This window comes from Pristiophorus japonicus, chromosome 1 (genome assembly GCF_044704955.1).
Source record: "Pristiophorus japonicus isolate sPriJap1 chromosome 1, sPriJap1.hap1, whole genome shotgun sequence".
Taxonomy (NCBI): Eukaryota; Metazoa; Chordata; class Chondrichthyes; family Pristiophoridae; genus Pristiophorus; species Pristiophorus japonicus.
In genome coordinates, this window is record NC_091977.1 from 85,559,199 (window position 1) to 85,584,585 (window position 25,387).

Sequence of the window (25,387 nt, forward strand, 5' to 3'; positions counted from 1 at the left end):
CCACGGAAGGGTCTAACGAACAGCACTGTGAGATAGTCATGGCAATCAATGCCTTCGAGTCCACAGATTCGCCCATGACGGCTCGCCAAATCAGAGCCTGGAGGGCCGGCGACCCCACGTTATCCTTAGTAAAAAGATGTGTCCTAACCGGTGACTGGGCAGAGGCTTGCGATGCCTGCCCCGAGGAATTCAAACCCTTTCACAGGCGCATGCATGAGCTATCACTACAAATGGACTGCCTAATGTGGGGCAGCCAAGTAGTCATGCCTCTGTGAGGCAGAGAGGCATTTGTCCGGGAGCTCCACCGCGAGCACCTGGGGATCGTTCTCATGAAGGCCATAGCCAGATCCCACATCTGGTGGCCTGGTATTGACGCGGACTTGGAGCTCTGCGTCCGACGGTGCACCATTTGTGCCCAACTCAGCAATGCCCCCAGGGAGGCTCTCCTGAGCCCCTGGGCCTGGCCTACCAAACCGTGGTCGCGGGTGCACGTAGACTATGCGGGCCCATTCATGGGCAAAATGTTCCTCGTAGTTGTAGATACATTTTCAAAGTGGACCATTTTAAACTCGAGCACAACCTCCACCACTGTGGAAAACCTCGCAACCATGCTTGCAACGCACGGAATTCCTGACATATTGGTGAGTGACAATGGTCCGTGCTTCACCAGCGCAGAATTCTAAGATTTTATAAATGATCACGGCATAAATCATGTCAAGACGGCACCATTCAAGCCGGCCTCCAACGGCCAGGCAGAGAGAGCAGTGCAAATCATTAAACAAGGCATGCTTAAAATCCAAGGTCCCACGCTGCAGGGTCGCCTGTTGCGACTGCTGCTGGCATACAGATCTCGTCCGCACTCATTGACTGGGATTCCCTCCGCGCAACTGTTGATGAAAAGGACTTTAAAGACAAGGCTCTCATTAATCCTCCCAGACATGCACAAAATCGTTGAGGCAAAGCGCCGTAAGCTGACTGAGTACCATGACAGAAATTCGAGGGGGAGATGGAATGAGATAGGGGACAAATTGTTTGTACTAAACTATGGCAGGGGTCCCAAATGGCTTGCAGGAACAGTAACGGGCAAGGAAGGAAACAGGCTACTGGTAGTACAAATGGACAATGGCCAAACCTGCTGGAGGCATGTGGACCAAATCAAAAGCAGATTTACCAACAACACTGCGGAACCAGAGGCAGACTACAATGTGGAACTCGCACCACACCTGGTGGACAGACAGAGGGAACAACCTGAGGAAAGGGCAATCCCAACAGACAGCCCAAGCGAGTCAACAACAATCACACTGAATGAAACAGACAGCCCAGGCGAGATACCAGCAACCACACCCAAAGAAAAACAGACACCAAAGCAAACAACTGAACCATAACTCAGAGAGCGTAGACCACCTGAGAGACTGAACTTATAAAGACAATAAGACCTTGGGGGAGGGTGATGTCATGTATCTTACATTATTAGATATAACTGTATCCTAACATGCTATACATGACTGTAATAAGATATGACCTGTAACCACCAGCATTACCTTACCACCAGGGGTGCACTTGCAAGAGACAGGTATATAAGGACAGGTCTCAGGCAAGTGCAGCATTCCAGAGCTGTGAAATAAAGGTGCAGGTCCAGAGTGACCTTGACTTCACTACATGCCTCGTGTGAATCTATACTGAGGGGACAGGACTTTACAATATTGCACTGCAAATGGAGACTGATTGGAGTTTAATGGGGCTCTGTACTCCCAATCAGCTAAAACCGTTCTGAAAACGTTGACTCTGTTTCTCTCCACAGATGCTGCCTGACCTGCTGAGATTTCCAGCATTTTCTGGTTTTATTTCAGCTAAAACCTTTATCTGATTTGTCAGGTTATACTTGAAGGAGAAGGTCTAAATTTGTGTTTGTGTATGTGTGTGGCGGAGGGGGGCGGGGGGGGGGGCGCAGTGGGGGGGTTGACAGTAATTGTTAACAAGCTTCTTCATGGAAAGTTTAGAGGTGGAGACTCTGCCTTTGACTCGAGTGTTCTCGACTCCATCCCTCAGCATGCTACCCGCCACCACCTCAATAAAACCCCAGCACTGCACGAGGTAGAAAAAGCCATAAGACAGCTTAAGAACAACAAGGCTACGGGAGCGGATGGAATCCCTGCTGAGGCACTGAAGTGTGGTGGAGAGGCACTGCTGGCGTGAATACATGACCTCATCTCTCTCATCTGGAGGGAGGAGAGCATGCCGGGAGATCTCAGAGATGCAGTGATTATGACCATCTTTAAAAAAGGGGACAAGTCTGACTGCAGCAACTACAGAGGAATCTCCCTGTTGTCAGCCACTGGGAAAGTCGTTGCTAGAATCCTCCTCAACCGTCTTCTCCCTGTGGCTGAGGAGCTCCTCCCAGAGTCACAGTGCAGATTTCGTCCCACATGGGGCACTGCTGACATGATTTTTACAGCACGACAACTGCAGGAAAAATGCAGGCAGCAGCACCAGCCTTTATACATGGCCTTCCTCAACCTTACAAAGGCCTTTGACACTGTCAACCACGAGGGACTATGGAGCGTCCTCCATTTCGGATGCCCCCAAAAGTTCATCATCATCCTCTGCCTGCTCCACGACGACATGCAGGTCGTGATCCTTACCAACTGATCCATTACAGACCCAATCCACGTCCGAACCAGGGTCAAACAGGACTGCGTCATAGCCCCAACCCTCTTCTCAATCTTCCTCGCTGCCATGCTCCACCTCACAGTCAACAAGCTCCCCGCTGGAGTGGGACTAAACTATAGAACCAGTGGGAACCGTTCAATCTTCGTCATCTCCAGGTCAGGTCCAAGACCACCCCAATCTCGGTCGTCGAGCTACAGTACACGGACGATGGCTGCGTCTGCGCACATACAGAGGTTGAACTCCAAGTCATAGTCAACATATTTACTGAGGCGTACGAAAGCATGGGCCTTACGCTAAACATCCGTAAGACAAAGGTCCTCCACCAACCTGTCCCCGCAGCACAGTACTGCCCCCCAGTCGTCACGATCCATGGCGTGGCGCTGGACAACATGGACCATTTCCCATACCTCGGGAGCATCTTATCAACAAGAGCAGGCATTGACGTCGAGATTCAACACTGCCTCCAGTGTACAAGTGCAGCCTTCGGCCGCCTGAGGAATAGAGTGTTTGAAGACCAGGCCCTCAAATCTGCCACCAAGCTCATGCTCTACAGGGCTGTAGTAATACCCGCCCGCCTGTATGGTTCAGAGACATGGACCATGTACAGTAGACACCTCAAGTCGCTGGAGAAATACCATCAACGATGTCTCCGCAAGATCCTGCAAATCCCCTGGGAGCACAGATGCACCAACGTTAGCGTCCTCGACCAGGCCAACATCCCCATATTGTTTGCATGCCTGACACAAGACTCCCAAAGCACTCTACTCGGAATTCCTTCACGGCAAACGAGCCAAAGGTGAGCAGAGGAAACGTTACAAGGACACCCTCAAAGCCTCCCTGATAAAGTGCAACATCCCCACTGACACCTGGGAGTCCCTGGCCAAAGACCACCCTAGGTGAAGGAAGTGCAACCAGGAGGACGCTGAGCACCTCGAGTCTCATCGCCGAGAGCATGCAGAAATCAAGCGCAGTCCCACCCACCCTTTCCCTTAATGACTATCTGTCCCACCTGTGACAGGGACTGTGGTTCTCGTATTGGACTGTTCAGCCACTTAAGGACTTATTTTTAGAGTGGAAGCAAGTCTTTCTCGATTCAGAGGGACTGCCTATGATGATGATGATGATGGAACATTTAGCATTGCACCCACACAGAAGCATTGAGACAAGGGTTTAGGATCTCTATTATAAATTGTGTTTGTATGCACACATTTTTGTTAATACTCAGTAGACATTTACTGAACAAGAAAAACACATCTAATTGGCCTAAAGAAGTCTCCAAACACCATAAGCACATACCAATCAACATAACAAAAACAGATTATCTGGTCATTATCATATTGCTGTTTGCTGTCTGCAAGTTGGCTGCTGCCTTTCCCACATTACTACAATGACTCCAAAAGTACTTAATTGGCTGTAAAGCACTTTAATACATCCGGTGATCATGAAAAGCACTATATAAATGCAAGTCTTTCTTCTTTCTTTTACCAATTCTGAGCAAACTTTCTCAACAGGATCCTTGCTTTACAGCCAACAATGGAGCCTGAGATAAGGACTTTCAGAAAGGCCGAAAACTAGGAAGGTGTTCCACGAAGAAGTGCATTGCAGTGTCATTGATTACCCATAGTATCAATATTTAAATAATTAAAAAAAATGAATGTTGATGTCGACTATAATTCTTAACATAGATTTAAAAAAATATAGGTAGCGGTTATGAAACTTCCTCATTTAACTTGGTTTCATAGGAAAACAAAGTTAAAATTTTCCACTGACATATCAACATGACACATAAAGAACATAAGAAATAGGAGTAGGAGTAGGCCATTCGAGCCTGCTCTGCCATTCAATAAGATCACAGCTGATCTTTTACTTCAACTCCACCTTCCCACACTATCCCCATTACCCTTAGTATTCAAAAATCTATCGATCTGAAATTCACCAGGAATCAATTAGTGCCCCATTTTTTTTTAAAGAATGTCTCCATTAACCATGTTCCTATTCAAAATAGTAACTATGGGTAGGTAGTATTAATTATAGCTTCTTTCCCAATTCTATAGAAGGGAGGATTTTTAGTCAAGTACTTCCTGCATCTATATCCTTCTAGGAGGTATCCTAACTTTCAGTATTGAACCCCGCCATAACCCCCTCCCTCTGCCACAGATATTGATTTCCAGGTTTTCCTACAGAACCAATTGCTTACTATATATAAATGGAAAGGCTCCTAAAAACAGAGGTATCTCAAAATAACAGGTCTTTATGGGGAGTGGAAATCAAATCAAATGCAAGGATATCTCCTGTACACTGGCAGATTTTTAACCTATTTATTTAGATTGTTGAGGAGCACTGCAAACAGAAAAAAGAAAATAAAAAATGCAAAGCAGCAATATGAGCTCATTATATAACACATCCCTACAAATAAACATCCCTATAGGTATGAAGCTGTTCCTGAAGCTACCAGTTCTATATTGTAGGCGGGGTGAGAGCGGGTGCATGGCGAGGGAATTGGGGGGGGGGGGGGGGAACGGCAGGGAAGTGTCAAAATCTGTGCATTTTAAATGGTTTAGTAATTACTTTGAAACAGCACGCAAAGCAATTTTACATGGACACATTAACCATTGGCACTGCCAGAGGAAATTAAAACCCTCTCGGGTAAGTAGGTGACTTAATAAACCATAAATAATGTACAATATAGTGAACAGGATATTTCATTTGAGTTGTGGAAAAAAGTTAGGATGCAATTTTGGGTTTGGAATTTCGAAGGAGTATTTAGTCCTTTTTCAAATACTTACGTCAGGCCGTGCTCCGAAAGTGTTTATTACAACAAAAAAAAATCACTGAGTTAGTTTTGAACTGAACAGCTGGGATGTTTACAGAAAACAACCTAAAAGGGAAATAGTCCTATAAACCCACACATTCTACAGTCATTAAAATAACTTTCCATCACTCTAATAGGGCTAGAAATTTGGCGATTCTGAGACTGGGTTTTTGGTGCTATTTCACCCTTTTTGGCGAAAACCCGATCAGTGGAAAATTCAGTGACCTTTGTGTGACGGTGCTTTTCATGTACCGCTGGGAGAGGAGCGCCGTTGTGCAACACTCGAAATAGCCTTTTCACCAGAAATTTGGCTCTCTCCGCACCCGTATTCTGCGCTCAGAATACTGACAAGGAAAAACCTGTCCTAGGAGCCCTGCCAGCAGCGGTAAGTATGAAGTCCTGCAAAAAGGTAAGTTAAAGTTTTTATTTTTTAATTCTTTTGCAGCGATTCAATAGATAAGTGTCTTGTAAATGTTTTGTGAATTTTTGAGAGGGGGGGGGGTTTCCAATTTATTTCTTGGTGTTTTTCCGCTCTCCCAAGGCCTCTCTCGCAGCGGTATCGGCCTCGGACTAAAGTTGCCGAAATTCGTGGTTTGTGCCGCGAATCCTCATGCAATGCCGATTTTTAACGCTGCGCAAATTAAAGGTTGAATTTACGGCCTGATAGCGAAGCGAAAACGGTAATTTTGGCAAAAAAAATACCATTTTTGCGCTGAAAACTGAATATCTAGCCTTAAGTCTCTGAACAAGTTCTGCTTCATCTTTCTGTTTTGGACTATGGCTCAAATCATGCATCTAGGTTTATATGGGTATATAACTGTCAAGAACATGCACAACATTATTTAATTTGGGATATAGAATCAACATGAAATTAAACTGCAAATTAACTGAATGTATATTGAAATGCATTTTTCAGCCAGCTATATTAGTGTGAACACTACATGATGCAAACAGTCCATTCCTCTCGATCAGCGTTCCTCCACATACAATTTATTTCTAATGCTTGGGGTTTCAGATTGAAATTTTTCAAGCCAGTTTCCTTGCTGGATTTTTGTTCTGTCAGGGCCATGAGTCAGCATTCATCAACAACAGGAACAATTTGTATTTATATAGTACCTTTAACATTGTACAATGTCCCAAGGTACTTCACAGAAATGTTATAAAACAAAAAATGTGACACCGAGCCACATAAAGAGAAATTAGGGCAAAAGCTTGGTCAAAGAGGTTTTAAGGAGGAAAGGGAGGTAGAGAGCTGGAGAGCTTAGAACCCAGGCAGCTGAAGGCACAACTATCAATGGTTGAGCGACTAAAATCAGGAATGATGGGTGAACCGGACTTAGTACGAGTTAGGACACGGACAGCCGAGTTTTGGATAACCTTAAGTTTACATAAGGTAGAACTCAAGAGTTTTAATATGAACCCAGGTCCTATTTGCACACAGAGTTTTCTTGCAGTTGAGAGGTGCACATTTACACCAACAGCATTGGAGACATCAGCTACAAAAGTCATCAACAGTGTAACAATACTTTCCTCATTGATTGTCACCTCGGCTCAATCCCATTCGAGTCTGAATGCTTGTGTGTTCCAAGCCCCACTTTGAATTGACCATATAATCTAGGGCTGTGGTACTGAATGAGCTCAGTATTGTCAGAGATACTGGGCCTGAAATTCCATTCGGCCTACTAAGCCAATGGCAGAACGACAGAGCGGGCCTCAAGTGCTTCCAAGCAGGCCTTAAGTGTGCTCATGCATAAAGATGCAGTCCCTGTCTTAAATCCTTAGGGTCATTTGCATACTTGAGATGGGCAGCCATTGCCTGTAAGCGTGTACCAGTGCCGTCAGCCCGGATGGGGGCCCAGAAAATTGGAGTGGCACACTATTACTCCAATATAGAAGCATGGGATTCTTATCAGCTGAAGCAGGTGTAAATTTTTTCTCTGCCTCAAAAGGTATACAAAAAGATCAATGATCTATTCCTTGAAATGAAAGAAAGCTATTCCCAAGAGCTGGCGAGGGTGCCACTGGGCCTATCAGGTCACATACTGGGCAGATTTCCTGGATTCTGGGAACTCCCTCAGACACATCCCTTCGACATGGGGGTAGGTGGGTAGAAGATCCACCTTCTCATCAGAATTTCCCAGTTTTCTCTCTATAGGGCAGTATCCTGGAGGAACCGGGTTCTGCCCCATTTTCTGGTGTGTCCGGCTTCGCGGTAGTTACACTGTAGATGCAGCCAGAGCTTGCATGGAATTTAGAGTTTATTGTCTTTTGGATAAGGTGTTAAAACAAGATACCATCTGCATCCTTGGTTTGACGTAAAATATCTAATGGCATATTTGAAGAAAAGCGGGGAGTACTCTTGGCGCTCTGGCCAAATTCCTTTCTCAAACAACGCCACTAAAAATAGATTATCTGGTCACTCAGTCATTTTGGTCCTGAATTTCCTCAGGGTCTGGGGTGCAGTGGAGCAGAAGAGGTCTGTCAATTGCAGAAAAATTAATCAGGACTCAAAATTGATCGGGCCTCTACCCAGAAGAATGGGAAATTCGACTTTCTGCTGGGATCTGGAATGGGTGCAAGTTCCATGCGGCCCACGGAAGGTGTAATACATCACAAACAAGTGGGGCAGACTCCTATCATCTTTGCTCCCAGTGATCTGGATGCTGGAAAGAAATGAGCATTCAGGGCCTTGGAGGGGTGTACAAGAGGCCCAGCGGGGTGTCCAGTCCTTGGTCTTGGCCTGGACATGCCAGAAAACTGCCAGAAGCACCACAGCAAATTAGCCTCCTTATAAAAGGAAGCCAGTTGCCAATGGGTAAAAAACCTGGAGCTGGTGACACCGGCTTGCCTCCTGAACGGTTGTCAGGCATCACATCTTCCTCCCTCTACTTGGAGCAGATGCCTGACTTATGCCTGTACTGTTAAACAGAGTAGAGGGAACTTTGCATCGAGCTGTGCTGTACTTGACCTGGGAGTGTTTGATGCCGACATTGGGTGCTTGAAATGAGAACTGTTCCCTTCTACCACCACTAGCATTCCTCGCCTTGAACACAAAAACAAACAGGAAGCACCTCTCTTTCCTGCTGCGTAAGGGCGACTATAGAGGTACTTTTAAGAATTTATGTTCCAAGCACAGAACTTTGTCCACTGGGAGCGTATATTTAGATTCTGGGTGCATGCACCACATCATTTTCTATGAATTAATTTAATCATGGGGGGTTGGGGCATGGGGGCAGGCCCAGGAATGTTATGCTGTTAAATTCCCTATATGTGCTGATGGTGGGTGAATTCCACCCCAAAATGTGGATTCATAAATGTATCCCTATGTGCTTGTCGGGGAGGGGAGATGAAGGAGGGTGCATCAGTGCTTCCATCCTGGTCTCAGGAGGTCAGCACACTAGCCTGTGCAGTCAGGATCAACCTTCAGCTTCACAGATACACAACCTGAAACAACCCAACCACTCATCCCTGCTGTTGAGAAAACCAGTGTTTGAACAAAGAAACAATAACAGTTTGAAAGCATCAAGAAAATATTAAAAACACAGAAACATGTTTCCTTGGCATTTAGTAAGGACCCACCCTCTTCCAATGGGGTTAGGCTCCCTTTACCATTAATTATTAAAGGCAGGTTAGTGTAAATAATGATAGTATCCTCCAAGTTAAATAAAAGATTGATTTATAAATATAGGAAATACAGCATTGGGAGGGCAGCCATCTTTTGTCAAGCCCAAACCAAATAGGCTGCAGGACAGGCATGAAATAGGGAAGTTATTGCTTCAGAAAAATGGATGATGTAAAATGTTACAAAGCCTGCAATTATTGAATTTGCAGCAATCAGTGGTGCAACACCAAAGGATATTTGGTTACTGGTGAGGTGCCAGTAGATTGGAAACAGGCCAATGTGATTCCCATATTCTAAGGACAAAACAAACACAGGTAACTAAAGACCCATTATTCTTACTTCCATTTCATGTAAAATAATGGAAGCGATTATCAGATGTAAACTTGAAGATTATCTGTACAACAATCTAGTAAACAGCAGTCAACATGGATACAGAAGACCAGGCCCTCAAATCTGCCACCAAGCTCATGGTCTACAGGCCTCCTGTATGGTTCAGAGACATGGATCACGTACAGTAGACACCTCAAGTCGCTGGAGAAATACCACCAACGATGTCTCCGCAAGATCCTACAAATCCCCTGGGAGGACAGATGCACCAACATTAGCGTCCTCGATTAGGCCAAAATTCCCAGCATTGAAGCACTGACCACACTTGATCAGCTCCACTGGGCAGGCCACATCGTTCACATGCCAGACACAAGACTCCCAAAGCAAGCGCTCTACTCGGAACTCCTTCATGGCAAATGAGCCAAAGGTGGGCAGAGGAAACAGTACAAGGGCACCCTCAAATCCTCCCTGATAAAGTGTAACATCCCCACTGACACCTGAGATTCCCTGGCTAAGGACCACCTTAAGTGGAGGAAGTGCATCCGGGAGGATGCTGAGCATCTCGAGTCTCATTGCCGAGAGCATGCAGAAACTAAGTGCAGGCAGCGGAAAGAGCGCGCGCCAAACCTGTCCCTCCCACCCTTTCCCACAATGACTATCTGTCCCACCTGTGACAGGGACTGTGCTTCTCGTATTGGACTGTTCAACCATCTAAGGTCTCATTTTTAGAATGGAAGCATGCCTTCGGTTCCGAGGAACTGCCTATGATGATGATGATAATAAGAGGAAGATCCTGCTTGACAAACCTCCTCGACTTCTAGAAGGAAATGACACCCAACTGGACAGTGAAAAGCTCGGTGGTCGAGGATCCACGTGGACTATGCGGGCCCATTTCTAGGCAAAATGTTCTTGGTTGTTGTGGATGCTTACTGAAAATGGATTGAATGTGCAATAATGTCTGTAAGCATGTCCACGGCCACTATTGAAAGCCTACAAGCCATGTTTGCCATGCACGGCCTGCCTGATGTCCTAGTCAGTGACAATGGGCCGTGTTTCACCAGTGCTGAATTCAAGTAATTCATGACCCGCAATGGGATCAAGCACGTCACACCTGCCCTGTTCAAGCCCGCATCCAACGGTCAGGCAGAACGGGCAGTTCAAACCATCAAGCAAAGCTTGCATGTCGGAAGGCTCCCTGCAGACCTGATTATCCCAAATGCTGCTCAGCTACAGCACCGAACCCCACTCGCTCACCGGGGTTCCCCCAACCGAGCTGCTCATGAAAAGGGCACTAAAAACAAGGCTCTCTCTTGTCCACCCTGATCTCCATGATCACATAGAGGACAGGTGGCATCAACAAAGTGTGTACCATGACCGCGCAAATTTGTCACACGATATTGAGGTCAATGATCCTATGTTTGTACTCAATTATGGACCTGGTCCCAAATGGCTCGCTGGCACGGTCATAGCCAAAGAGGGGAGCAGGGTGTTTCAGGTCAAATTGGCCAATGGACTAATGTGCAGAAAACATGTGGGCCAAATCAAGTTGCGGTTCACCAACAGCTACGAACAACCCGAAGAAGACACCACTAACTTTGACCCTCTAACACATACACCAGTGGCAACTGACATCATGGTTGACCACGAAGTCGAACTCACCATCCCCAGCAGCCCAGCAAGGCCAGTAAAGAACTAACCAACTCACCCACAACCTTTGAATTACCCGCATTTGTACCGGGATGATCGACAAGGAAGTGAAAAGCTCCAGATCATCTCACTTTGTAAATAAGTGTACTATTGACTTTATGGGGGCGTGATGTTATGTATTTAACCCCTTGCAACCTGTATTACACTACCACCAGAGAGCCTACCTTTTGGAGTCCCAAGGGATCCCAGCATCCCTTGGGAGCATGGTATATAAGCAGGCCACCCACGAGGTACCTGCACTCTGGAATCTTATTAAAGGAGCGAAAGTCACACTTGCTCATTGTACACAGTACTCAGTTTCATCTTTTGTTGTGAACGCATCAAAGTGTTACTGGGGTGAAGACTCAATGTAACAGATCTCCCTCATCATTACACCCTGGAAATGAGCATTAACACAGTACTCTGATGAAGGATATCAAGGATGCAATGTGCAGTGAAAACTAGTTACAAGGGTGCAATGTTAAGTCATTTGACAGAAAATAGTGAATGTACAAGGGTATTTCCATATGTGTGTGCATGTGCACGTGCATGCATGTGTGTGATAAAGTATATGGCCCATAATTTGTCAGCGGCGAAGCAAAGGCGTTCGCTGCTGGTCCCGAAGAAAGCTTCCCACAAAGATCTCGCAAGAAGTTCAGCTTTTCCAATGTTCAATTGAGATTAGTGTAGTTTAGTGGGAAATCCATAGCACGAGCTACTATGACATCAACAAACCAATCACAATGCAGAATTCTCACAGACCGAGTACAAGGAAGTGAACAAGCTCCTTTTATTCTGACTAGTTAAAAAATGTTACATAGAGCAAAACAAAGATTCACTGGCTCGCGCATGGAGAGAAGATAAACCTGAAATAAAGATTAACAAACTATTTTTAAATAATATTTTTTAATGTTTCAAAAATTTTTTATTTTTATTAAAATAGATAAATTTGACACTTCACAAAATTAAAATGTGTTTTTCAAGGCCATAACATTTGTTTAGCAGTCAATATGCTGTTAAAACCCCAGTTACACCTAATCCAAATAGGTTTAACTTTTAATGGGGTATTTATCAGCGATATTACTGCAGAAAAGTCAAAGTTTTCATCAGTTTCACTGATTACCGGCTTGTGGGGGGTGTATTATAACTGACCGCACAAGCGCATCCTAATGTGGAAATCCGTTTCAAAGCTGTTCGTTCGCTGTTATTAAACACCGCAAATTCGAAGCCATATATGTGCAGTACATATACAGCTGCAAATACTTTAGTGCACATTGGCCAGAAGTAGAAACATTTTGGGGTAGAGAATGCTAAATAATGTTAGGATCATCAATAAGATCCCAGTCACTGAAATTTGTCTTTTTCTCCCCCTTGTACTTTGATGACAATTTTGACACCATTCCCAGTGATTCCCAAAGTCTCAGTGACCCAAGAAAATTACCAATGCTTACCAGTTACATCATAAAACAGAGAGGGAATGAAGAGGAAAAGTAAGTGGGAAAACAAATGGGGAGAGGAAATGACAGGAAGAGAGAAATAGATGCAATGAAGGGGAAAATTACATGGTAAATTATCAGTGCAGTATCACTGGAGCGTTAACTGCATCCGAAAGAAGAATCTTTCATTCCATCAGTCTGAGTTGCATTTAAATCCAGGCCCTAGAATTGAAAGAGTAGTATGTTGACTCACTGTACTACCCAATGCTATATATGCCCTGACATTTTCTTTAAAAGGTACTGGCAACTCAATATCTGAATTGGACTAAATTCAGATTTTAAAGAATTTATCTAATGTCTGTTTTGGATTATGTTTATGTTTTTGCAAATGTCTAATCACAAAGATTTTTAGTGAGGTTGAGTAAGCAGCTAACAGAGGAAGAAAAATAATTCAAATCATATGCAATCCCATATAATAAAGCAGGAAACAAGTTTTGGATACTGGAAATTGCACTTGTCCCTTAATGCAAAGTGTTTGGAGTTTGCAGGGTACAGCTGCTCGTCTGATCTGGAAATATTATATGAATTTGCCCTGAAGTAATTCTCGTGTTTGATAGTACACACTGTATTGTTACCATCTCAAGGTCTCAGCAGTGTGCTTAAATTAAACCTGTGATCATTTGAAATAAACCGGATCCTTCAGTTTTTAAGCAAAGCAGCATGCTGACTTTTTTAAATGCCTTTCGTTTTGATAAATCCATATTTAGGAGGTAGTTCTGGATCGTCTTCAGAATAAAAATGTGTTTGGCAGATAAGATTAACATTTTCTTAACTTTTGTTTCTCCCTCTCCTTTTTATCTCCAATTCTTCTGCTGACGGGATCTTACGAATATATTTACATATTATAGTTTTTCATTGCAGATGTGCTAACTTTGAAGTATTAACATTTAAGAAAAATTGGGGCTTGGAACTCAGAATTTGCTTTCTTCTGTAAGGAGGTTCTGGCACTTCTTTTCTTTCAAAGTTCAACTTTTATTTTTATGCAGGCACCAATTAAACCAATGCCGGCATGGACACGATGGGCTGAAATGGCCCCATCCAACACATACTATTCTTTATATAATCTCCCATTTCTCCTAGTCCAACAACAACCATTTGCAGGGGAGTGGGACTAATTGGTAGCTCTTGCAGAGAGCTGGCATGGGCACAATCGACTGAATGACCTACTCTCTGATGTATGATTCTTTATTGTATAGGAAAATCTTCCACAGTGCTTCACTGAGGCATAATCTGTCAAATGTCTTTGGAATGGATTTGTCGGTTTGGAGGGCCACGACCACAAACTTAGCGGTGCCTCTCTGGGTGCATTGCCCAGCTGAGAGCAAGTGCTGACCTGGGGCACACATGATTCTAAATCTGAGTCGATGCCGGGCCACCACACAGGGGATCTGGCTATGGCTTTCATCTTTACAATACCAGGGTGGGTGCTGTGCAGTTCACAAATGAACGTATCTCTGCCTTTCTTGGGCAAGACCTCGCGATTGCCCCACAACAAACAGTCCGCCTGCAAGGACATTTCGTCTTTGCGTCTGTGGAACGGTTTAATTGCCTCCTGCATCTCTGCTGGAAGACTGGACCAGCTCCCATGGAGGACACAGTGTTTTAACCAAGGACAGTAAAGGATCCTGATTGGTCCAGGTCCTGATCTGGCGGGCCGTAATGGGGGACTTTTCGTTTTCGAATGCCTCCATGACCTTGAGCAAGTCTGCAGGCTGTGCCATTTCCACCCTGGTGGTGGGCAATGACAGCTGACTGAGAGCATCAGTGCAGTTCTCTGTGCCCGGTCTGTGACGGATTACATAATTGTATGCCGACAGCGTGAGTGCCCACCTTTGGATGCGGGCAGAGGCATTGGTGTTAATCCCTTTGCTCTCAGAGAACAGTGATATGAGCAGCTTGTAGTCAGTTTCAAGCTCAAACTTGAGGCCAAACAAGTACTGGTGCATTTTCTTTACCCCATAAAAGCACACCAGAGCCTCTTTTTCAATCATGCTGTAGGCCCTTTCGGCCTTGGACAAACTTCTGGATGCATGTGACCGGCTGCAAAATCCACGATTCGTTACCCTGTTGTAACACATCCCCGAACCCGTATGACGATGCATCGCAAGCTAGCACTAATCATTTACAAGGGTTATACAAGACAAGCAGTTTGTTTGAACACAACAGATTCCTGGCTTTCTTAAAGGCAGCCTCTTGTGAATTCCCCCATACCTAGTCGTCTCCCTTGCGCAGTAGCATCTGTAGGGATTCTAGCAGGGGGCTTAACCCAGGTAGGAAATTACTGAAATAGTTAAGGAGTCCCAGGAACGACCGCAGCTCCATCACGTTTTGTGGTCTCGGCGCGTTCTTGATGGCCTCCGTTTTGGCATCGGGGGCCTGATGCCGCCTGCCGCGATCCTTCTTCCCAAGAACTCGACTCTGGCACCAGGAAAACACACTTCGAACATTTCAACCCGAGTCCTACGCGATCCAACTGACTAAGAACCTCTTCCAGATTCTTCAAGTGCTCAATGGTGTCCTGACCTGTAACCAGTTTGTCGTCCTGGAAAACCACGGTGCGAGGAACCGACTTTAGCAGGCTCTCCATGTTTCATTGGAAGATTGCCACGGCCGACCGAATCCGGAACGGGCATCTGTCATAGATGAACAGATCTTTGTGTGTGTTGTTGCAGGTGAGGCCTTTCGAAGACTCCTCCAGCTCCTGCGTCATGTAGGCCGAGGTCAGGTCCAGCTTGGTGAATGTCTTTCCTCCAGCCAGGGTCGCAAATAGGTCGCCTGCCTTGGGTAGCGGGTACTGGTCCTGTAGCGAAAAATGGTTAATCATTACTTTATAGTCCCCACAAATTCTGACCGAGCCATCATCTTTAAGTACTGGGACAATCGGACTGACCCACTCATTGAATTCCGCCGGCGCGATGATGCCTTCTCGCTGCAGCCTGTCCAGCTCAATTTCCACTTTCTCACGCTTCATATATGGTACCGCCCGTGATGGATGGGTCGCGTACCGGGAACCAAATGGATCTGCACCTTTGCCCCCGAGATGCTTCCAATGCCTGGCTCGAACAACGATGGAAACTTGCTCAGAACCTGGGCACATGAGGCATCGTCGAAGGACGAAAGCGCTCGGATGTCGTCCCATTTCCAGTGGATTTTTCCCAGCCAGCTTCTGCCTAACAATGTGAGGCCATCCCCTGGCACAATCCATAGCGGGAACTCATGTACTGCTCCATCACAGGAGACATTGACTTCTGCACTGCCAATTACAGGGATCAGTTCCTTGGTGCAAGTCCTTAGTTTGGTGTGAATGGGGCTGAGCTTGGGCCTGTGTGCCTTGTTGCCCCACAGCCTGTCGAAGGCCTTTTTACTCATTATGGACTGACTCGCACCCGTGCCCAGTTCCATAGATACTGGAATTCCATTCAGTTCAACTTTCAACATTATTGGTGGACATTTTGTGGTGAATGTGTGTACCCCGTACACTTCTGCCCCCTCGGTATGAGACTCCAATTCAGCCTGATCCACAGTGGATCGATCTTCCTCTGCAATGTGGAGTGGTTTGCAGGGTTTGCAGCTCGCCTGCACATTTGCTGGAGGTGTCCCATTGTTCTGCAACCGTTGCATGCATAGTGCTTGAAGCGGCATTGATGGGGCCAACAAGGTGTTAACTGCCTCGCATTAACGATTGATGGTGGACTCTGGGTCATCTGAGGTCGGGCAGCAGTAGCTGGCGTGCACGTTCTGCCATGTATATTCCTGTCGAAATCGACGTTACTTTGTGCACAGTACTGGCCGAAACTTCTTTACTTTGCAAAATCTGTTTGGTGTTATTGCTGGTGGACATAAATGCCTGGGCTATCGTTATGGCTTTGCTTAGATTTGGAGTTTCAACAGTCAACAGTTTGCGAAGGATTACCTCATGGCCAATGCCCAGTACAAAAAAGTCTCTAAGCATTTTTGCTAGGAATCCCTCAAATTCGCAATGTCCTTAGTTCGGCGACATAGCTCGCCACTTCCTGGCCCTCCAATCGTTGACACGTGTAGAACCGATATCTCGCCATCAAAACGCTTTCCTTAGGATTTAGGTGCACCCGGACCAGCGTACACAATTCTTCATAGAACTTAGCTGTTGGTTTTGCCGGAGCTAGGAGATTCTTCATGAGGCCATAGGTTGTTGCCCCACAGACAGTTAGGAGGATCGCCCTTCGTTTGGCAGCGTTCTCGTCCCCTTCCAGCTTGTTGGCCACAAACTATTAGTCGACTCTCTCCACGAAGGCCTCCCAATCATCCCCCTCTGAGAACTTCTCCAAGATAACAACTGTTCTTTGCATTTTCGTGCGGTTGTTCGTTACCTTGTCGCCAATTGATGCATTCACAATAAAAGATGCAACTGATTACTGTGTATAATGAGCAAGTGTGTCCTTAGCTCCTTTAATAAGATTCCAGAGTGCAGGTACCTCATGGATGGCCTGCTTATATACCGTGCTTCCAAGGAATGCTGGGATCCCTTGGGACTCCAACAGGTAGGCCCTCTGGTGGTAGTGTAATACAGGTTGCAAGGGGTTAAATACATAACACACTTGATGTACATTTTTGAGCAGGCTACGGGCAGAGTTGGCAGCATTACATCTGTGTGTAACAAGGTGCAAATTCAACTTAAACAAAGCGTGAATGATGTTTAAATGCCTTCCATGTAACTTTCTTTTTCCTTGAATGGTAGACATCTGCTAGGAATAAAATGCTATGGAAGTGAGGTAAGCACTTTGTGCTGGTCAATTCTTCCTCTCTGATGCCATTTCCTTTTAAATCACAGCCACAGAGGATGTTGTGCATCATGCCCTACATATTATTTTTAATAAATATATCTTATTTTAGTGGAGTGCTAGTCCCTTTGAATTGAGTGTTGCCTCCCATTCAGGAAATCTTCTTAGTTAACAACAACAACTTGCGCCTTTAATGTAGTAAAATGTCCCAAAGCGCTTCACAGGAGTGTTACAAGACAAAAAGATAAATTGACACCGAGCCAGATAAGAAGAAATTACGACAGATGACCAAAAGTTTGGTCAAAGAGGTAGGTTTTAAGGAGCGTCTCAAAGGAGGAAAGAGAGATAGAGAGATAGAGAGATAGAGAGGCAGAGAGGCTTAGGGAGGGAGTTCCAGAGCTTAGGGCCCAAACAACTGAAGTCACGGCCACTGACGATTGAATAGTTATAATCAGGGATGCCCAAGAGGCAGAATTTGAGGAGCATAGATATCTTGGGCGGTTGTGGGGCTGATGAAGATTGCAGAAATAGGGAGGGGCGAGGCCATGGAGGGATTTGTAAACAAGGATGAGAATTTCAAAATCAAAGCGATGCTTAACCAGGAGCCAATGTAGGTCAGCGAGCACAGGGGTGATGGGTGAGTGGGACTTGGTGCGAGTTAGCACACGGGTGACCGAGTTTTGGATGACCTCAAGTTTATGTAGGGTAGAATGTTGGAGGCCAGCCAGGAGTGTGTTGGAGTAGTCAAGTCTAGAGGTAACAAAGGCATGGATGAGGGTTTCAGCAGCAGATGAGCTGAGGCAGGGTCAGAGATGGGCAGTGTTATGGAGGTGGAAATAGGAGGTTTTAGTTATGCCATGGATATGTGCCCGGTAGGTCATTTCAGGGTCAAATATGACACGTAGGTTGCGAATAGTCTGGTTCAGCTTCAGATGCTAGGGAGAGTGATGGAGTCGGTGGCTAGGGAATGCAGTTTGTGGCGGGAACCAAAGACAATGGCTTCAGTCTTTCCAATATTTAATTTGAGAAAATTTCTGCTCATCCAGTACTGGATGTCAGACAAGCAATCTGATAATTTAGAGACCATGGAGTGGTTGAGAGAAGTGGTTGTGAGGTAGAACTGGGTGTTATCAGCGTACATGTGGAAACTGATTATGTGCTTTCTGATGAGGTCACCAAGGGGAAGCATATAGATGAGAATTAGGAGAGGGCCAAGGATAGATCCTTGAGGGGCACCAGAGGTAACAATGTGGAAGAGAAGCCATTGCAGTTGATTTTCTGGCCACGATTAGATGGATAAGAATGGAAACAGGCAAGTCCAGTCCCACCCAGCTGGACGATGGTGGAGAGGTGTTGGAGGAGGATGGAGTGGTTAACCGTGTCAAAGGCTGCAGACAGGTCGAGAAGGATGAGGAAGGATAGGTAACCTTTGTCACAGTCATTTGTGACTTTGATGAGAGCCGTTTCGGTACTGTGGCAGGGGCAGAAACCAGATTGAAAGATTCAAACATGGAGTTCCAGGAAAGATGGGCATGGATTTGGGAAGCGACAACACATTCAAGGACTTTGGAGAGGAAAGGGAAGTTGTAGATGGGGCGGTAGCTTGTAAGCACAGTGGGTTCAAGGGTTGGTTTTTTGTGAGGGGTGATGACGGCAGATTTGAAGGAGAGGGGGACCGTACCCGAGGAGAGAGAACCATTAACAATGTTAGCTAGCATTGGAGTCAGAAAAGAAATTGGGTGGTCAGCAGTTTATTGGGAATAGGGTCAAGGGAGCAGGAAGTGGATCTCATGGACAAGTTGGGCGTGGAGAGGTCAAGAGGGGAGATGAAAGAGAAATTGGAGAAAGATGTGAGTTTAGGGCTAGGGCATGGGAGAACCTCAGAGGCAGTTTGGCCCAGTTTGGTTAGGGAAAGGAAGGGAAGCGGCGGAGGCAGCTGATCGGACGATCTCAATCTTTGAGACAAAGAAGTCCATGAGCTCCTTGCACTTGTTGTTGGTGCTGAGTGTTGTGGAGACAGGGAAGAGGGGTTTAAGGAGATGGTTAGAAGTAGAGAATAGTAGTCGGGGGTTATCTTTGCATTCCAGAATGATCCTGGAATAGTGAACAGTTTTGGCAGACAAGAGTAGGACCCGATAATGCTTAATATGGTCCAGCCAGTTGACCTGATGGTGAATGGCTAAACCAGTTGTCCACCACAGCCATTCAAGTCTGCACCCTTTGGACTTGAGGGAGCCTTGTTGAGGGCCATACCAGGGCGAATGGCCAGTTAAAAGGAACATAGCAACAGGACAAGGCCAATCAGCCCTCAAGCCTAGTCTGCCATTCAATTAGATCATGGCTGATCCGTACCTCAGTTTCATTTACTCACCTTTGATCCATATCCCTTGATACCCAAACCTAATAAAAAGCTGGATAATACAATCAAATGCTTTACATCCAATCCCTTTGAGAAACCACATTTAGACAAGCTATTAAATAGTTATAAAAGGATCCTTGAATGTTAATACATAAAATTTAGAATGTAGTCATGGACTCTTATGTATGTAATCCTTGGCAACCTGTATCATACCACCACCAGAGGGCCTACCTGTTGGAGTCCCAAGGGATCCCAGCATCCCTTGGGAGGACTGTATATAAGCAGGCCTCCCATGCTGTACCAACACTCTGGAGTTTAATTAAAGGAGCTAAGGTTACACTTATTCATTGCATACAGTACTCAGTTGTATCACTTTATTATGAGCATAACAATTGGCAACAAGATAACAAACAACCATGCGAAAATGCAAAGAACTGTTGGTATCCTGGAGAAATTTTCAGAAGGGGACGATTGGGAGGCCTTCATGGAGCGACTCGACCAATACTTCATGGCCAACGAGCTGGAAGGGGACGAGAACGCTGCCAAACGAAGGGTGATTCTCCTGACCATCTGTAGGGCAACAACCTATGACCTCATGAAGAATCTTCTAGCTCCGGTGAAACCAACAACCAAATCCTATGAAGAACTGTGTACGCTGGTCCGGGAGCACCTAAATCCGAAGGAAAGCGTTTTGATGGCAAGGTATCGGTTCTACTATTGTCAACAATCTGAAGGCCAGGAAGTGGGGAGCTACGTCGCCAAACTAAGGCTCCTTGCAGGACATTGCGAATTTGATGGATTCCTTGAGCAAATGCTAAGAGACATTCTTGTACTTGGCATTGGCCATGAGGTTATCCTTCGCAAACTACTGACTGTTGAAACACCGAATCTGAGCAAAGCCATAACGATAGCCCAGGCATTTATGTCCACCGGCGATAACACCAGACAAATTTCACAGCATAAAGAGGTTTTGGCAAGTACTGTACACAAAGTAACGTCGTTTTCAGGCAGGAATGCATATGGCAGAACGTACACGACGGCAGCTGCACGACCTCAGATGACCGAGAGTCTGCCATCAATCGTTAATGCGAGGCAGTTAACACCTTGTTGGCGCTGCGGAGGTGATCATCGAGCCCATCAATGCCGCTTCAAACACTATGCGTGCAAAGGCTGTGGAACAATGGGACACCTCCAGTGAATGTGCAGACAAGCTGCAAACCCTGCAAACCACCACGTTGCAGAGGAAGATCGATCCATGGTGCATCAGGCTGAACTAGAGACTCGAACCGAGGAGGCAGAAGTATACGGGGTACACACCTTCACCACAAAATGTCCACCGATCATGTTAAAAGTTGAACTGAATGGAATTCCAGTATTCATGGAACTGGAAACGGGTGCGAGTCAGTCTAGCATGAGCAAAAAGGCTTTCGACACGCTGTGGTACAACAAGGCACACAGGCCCAAGTTTAGCCTCATTCACACCAAGCTAAGAACTTACACCAAAGAGCTGATCCCGGTTATTAGCAGCGCAGAAGTAAAAGTCTCCTATGATGGAGTAGTGCACGAATTCCCACTATGGATTGTGCCAGTAGATGGCCCCACACTGTTAAGCAGAAGCTGGCTGGGAAAAATCCGCTGGAATTGGGATGACATCCGAGCGCTTTTGTCGGTCGACAACGCCTCATGTACCCAGGTTCTGAGCAGGTTATCGTCATTGTTTGAGCCAGGCATTGGAAGTTCCTCGGGGGCGATAGTGCAGATCCACTTGGTTCCTGGTACACCACCCATCCACCACAAGGCATGGGCAGTGCCATATATGATGCAAGAGAAAGTGGAAATTGAACTGGACAGACTGCAGCGAGAAGGCATCATCACGCCGGTGAAGTTCAACGAGTGGCCCAGTCTGATTGTTCCGGTTCTCAAAGGCGACGACACAGTCAGAATTTGTGGGGTCTATAAAGTAACTGTTTTTCGCTACAGGACCAGTACCCGCTACCCAAGGCAGACGACCTATTTGCGACCCTAGTTGGAGAAAAGACATTCACCAAGTTGGACCTGACCTCGGCCTACATGATGCAGGAGCTGGAGGAATTTTCGAAAGGCCTCACCTGCATCAACACGCACAAAGGTCTGTTCATCTACAATAGATGCCCGTTTGGGATTCGTTTGGTCGCGGCAATTTTCCAATACAGAACATGGAGAGCCTGCTAAAGTTGGTTCCGCATACCGTGGTCTTCCAGGACGACACACTGGTCACAGGTCGGAACACCATCGAACACTTGCAGAACCTGGAAGAGGTTCTAAGTCGCTAGATCACATGGGGCTCAGGTTGAAATGATCGAAGTGTGTTTTCCTGGCGCCAGAGGTTGAGTTCTTCAGAAGAAGGATCACAGCAGATGGCATCAGACTCACCGACGCCAAGATGGAAGCCATCAAGAACGCGCCGAGACCACAGAACGTGACGGAGCTGCGGTCGTTCCTGGGACTCCTCAACTATTTCGTTAATTTCCTACCCGGGTTAAGCACCTTGCTACAACCCCTACATGTGCTACTGCGCAAGGGAGATGACTGGGTATGGGGTAAATCATAACAGGCTGCTTTTGAGAAAGCCCGAAATCTGTTATGTTCCAGCAAACTGCTTGTTCTGTATAACCAATGTAAACGATTAGTGCTAGCTTGCGATGGGGAGTCGGGTGTGTGTTACAACAGGCTAACAAATCGGGAACATCGCAACCGGTCGCCTATGCATCCAGGAGTTTGTCCAAGGCCGAAAGGCCTTACAGCATGATTGAAAAAGAAGCTCTGGCATGCGTTTACGGGGTGAAAAAAATGCACCAGTATCTGTTTGGCCTCAAGTTTGAGCTAGAAACTGACCATAAGCCGCTCATATCGCTATTCTCAGAGAGCAAAGGGATTAACACCAATGCATCTGCCCGCATCCAAAGATGGGCACTCACGCTGTCTGCATACAACTATGTAATCTGCCACAGACCAGGCACAAAGAATTGCGCTGATGCTCTCAGTCGGCTACCATTGCCCACCACCGGGGTGGAAATGGCACAGCCTGCAGACTTGCTCTTGGTGATGGATGCATTCAAAAGTTAAAAGTCACCCATTACTGCCCACCAGATCAGGACCTGGACCAGGATCATTTATTGTCCCTGGTAAAAAAAACTGTGTTTTCCATGGGAGCTGGTCCAGCGTCCCAGCGGAGATGCATGAAGAGATCAAGCTGTTCCAGCGACGCAAAGACGAAATGTCCATACAGGCAGTCTGTCTTTTGTGGGGTAATCATGTGGTTTTGCCTAAGGCAGGGAAACGTTCATATGCGACCTACACAGTACCCACCCAGGCATAGTAATGATGAAAGCTATAGCCAGATCCCATGTGTGGTGGCCCAGCATCGACTCAGACTTAGAGTCATGCATGCGCCAATGCAACACTTGCTCTCAACTGAGCAATGCACCCAGAGAAACACCGCTAAGTTTGTGGTCATGGCCCTCCAAACCGTGGTCTATGGGCCCATTCCTTGGCAAAATGTTCTTGGTTGTTGTGGATGCTTATTCAAAATGGATTGAATGTGTAATAATGTCTGTAAGCACTTTCACTGCCACCATCGAAAGCCTACGAGCCATGTTTGCCACATATACCTGATGTCCTTGTCAACGACAATGGGCAGTGTTTCACCAGTGCTGAATTCAAGGAATTGATAACCCGCAATGGGATCAAGCACATCACATCTGTCCCGTTCAACCCGCATCCAACGGCGAGGCAGAACGGGCAGTCCAAACCTTGAAGCAAAGCTTGAAACGTGTGTCGGAATGCTCCCTGCAGACCCACCTGTCCCGAGTCCTGCTCAGCTACTGCACCAGACCCCACACGCTCACCAGGGCTCCCTCAGCCAAGCTGCTCATGAAAAGGGAGCTCAAAACAAGGCTCTCTCTTGTCCACCCTGATCTCCATGATCACGTGGAGGGCAGGTGGCATCAACAAAGCATGTACCATGATCGCGCAAACTTATCACAAGATATTGAAGTCAATGACCCTGTATTTGTACTCAGCTATGGACATGGTCCCAAATGGCTTGCTGGCACGGTCATAGCCAAAGAAGGGAGTAGGGTGTTTCAGGTCAAACTGGCCAATGGACTAACGTGCAGAAAGCATTTGGACCAAACCAAAGTGCGATTCACAAACAGCCACGAGCAACCCGAAGTGGACACCACCAACTTCGACCCTTCAACATACACACACAAGTGGCAATCGATATCGCAATTGACCACGAAGCTGAACTCACCATCCCCAGCAGTCCGGCAAGGCCAGCTGCCCAGCGAAGAATCAACCAACTCATCCACACCTGCATTTGTACCGAGTGAATCGACAAGGGAACGAAAAGCCCCAGATCGTCTCACCCTGTAAATAAGTGTACTATTGACTTTGGGAGGCAGTGATGTTATGTATGTAACCCTTGGCAACCTGTATCATACTACCACCGGAGGGCCTACCTGTTGGAGTCCCAAGGGATCCCAGCATCTCTTGGGAGCACTGTATAAAAGCAGGCCTCCCATGCTGTACCAACACTCTGGAGTTTAAGGAGCTAAGGTCACACTTACTCATTGTATACAGTACTCAGCTGTAACACTTTATTATTAGCGTAAAAGATTCAATATACAATATGTGCAGTATCAGTTGATGCTGTGATGAATTTGGCTCTTGATGCCTCAAATTGTTATTAGCTGCTGAGTTTTTTCTCTTGCACTCCTGAAATATTCAGCCTTTGAAGAGCTTTTTGGCTTTGGGCTTCAGTGGTTGAAGCCTTCAATCAGAATTAACATGCCTCTAAATATCGTGGCAGCAATGATGTTGTTTGAGAAAAAAAAATGCAGTTCTAAGATTTCTTCCAATAAGTGTTTTTGTTGTCATCAAATGGAAACATCAATGAGATAAACATAAAGGACATAAGAAATAGGAACAGGAGTAGGCCATGCGGCCCCTCGAGTCTGCTCCGCCATTTAATACGATCATGGCTGATCCAATCATGGACTCAGATCCACTTCCCTGCCTGATCTCCATAACCCCTTATTCCCTTATCAGTTAAGAAACAATCTCTGTCTTAAATGTATTCAATGTCCCAGCTTCCACAGCTCTCTGAGGCAGTGAATTCCACAGATTTACAACCCTCTGAGAGAAGAAATTCCTCCTCATCGCAGTTTTAAATGGGCAGCCCCTTATTCTAAGATTATGTCCCCTAGTTCTAGTCTCCCCCATCAGCAGAAACATCCTCTCTGCAGCCACCTTGTCAAATCCCATCATAATCTTATACGTTTCGATAAGATCACCTCTCAATCTTCTAAATTCCAATGAGTAGCTGCCCAACTTACTCAACCTTTCCTCATAAGTCAATTCCCTCATCTCTGGAATCAACCTAGTGAACCTTCTCTGAACTGCCTCCGAAGCAAGTATATCCTTTTGTAAATATGGAAACCAAAACTGCACGCTGTATTCCAGGTGTGGCCTCACCAATACCCTGTATAACTGCAGCAAGACTTCCCTGCTTTTATACTCCATCCCCTTTGCAATAAAGGCCAAGATTCCATTGGCCTTCCTGATTACTTGCTGTACCTGCATACTTTCCTTTTGGATTTCATGCACAAATAC

At 46.0% G+C, this 25,387-nt stretch overlaps 1 protein-coding gene and 1 long non-coding RNA gene across 2 annotated transcripts in view; one reads left to right on the plus strand and one right to left on the minus strand.

Annotated features, from left to right (window-relative positions):
* Positions 1-4,269, plus strand: part of LOC139264662 (uncharacterized) — a 50,131-nt gene extending 45,862 nt beyond the window's left edge. Inside the window, exon 5 of the long non-coding RNA XR_011593394.1 lies at positions 4,182-4,269. This is a non-coding gene — a long non-coding RNA (uncharacterized lncRNA). The remainder of the gene's footprint in view (positions 1-4,181) is intronic.
* dock8 (dedicator of cytokinesis 8) overlaps positions 1-25,387 on the minus strand; it is a 464,486-nt gene that overhangs the window by 429,854 nt on the left and 9,245 nt on the right. The gene's annotated exons all lie outside the window — the stretch shown is intronic.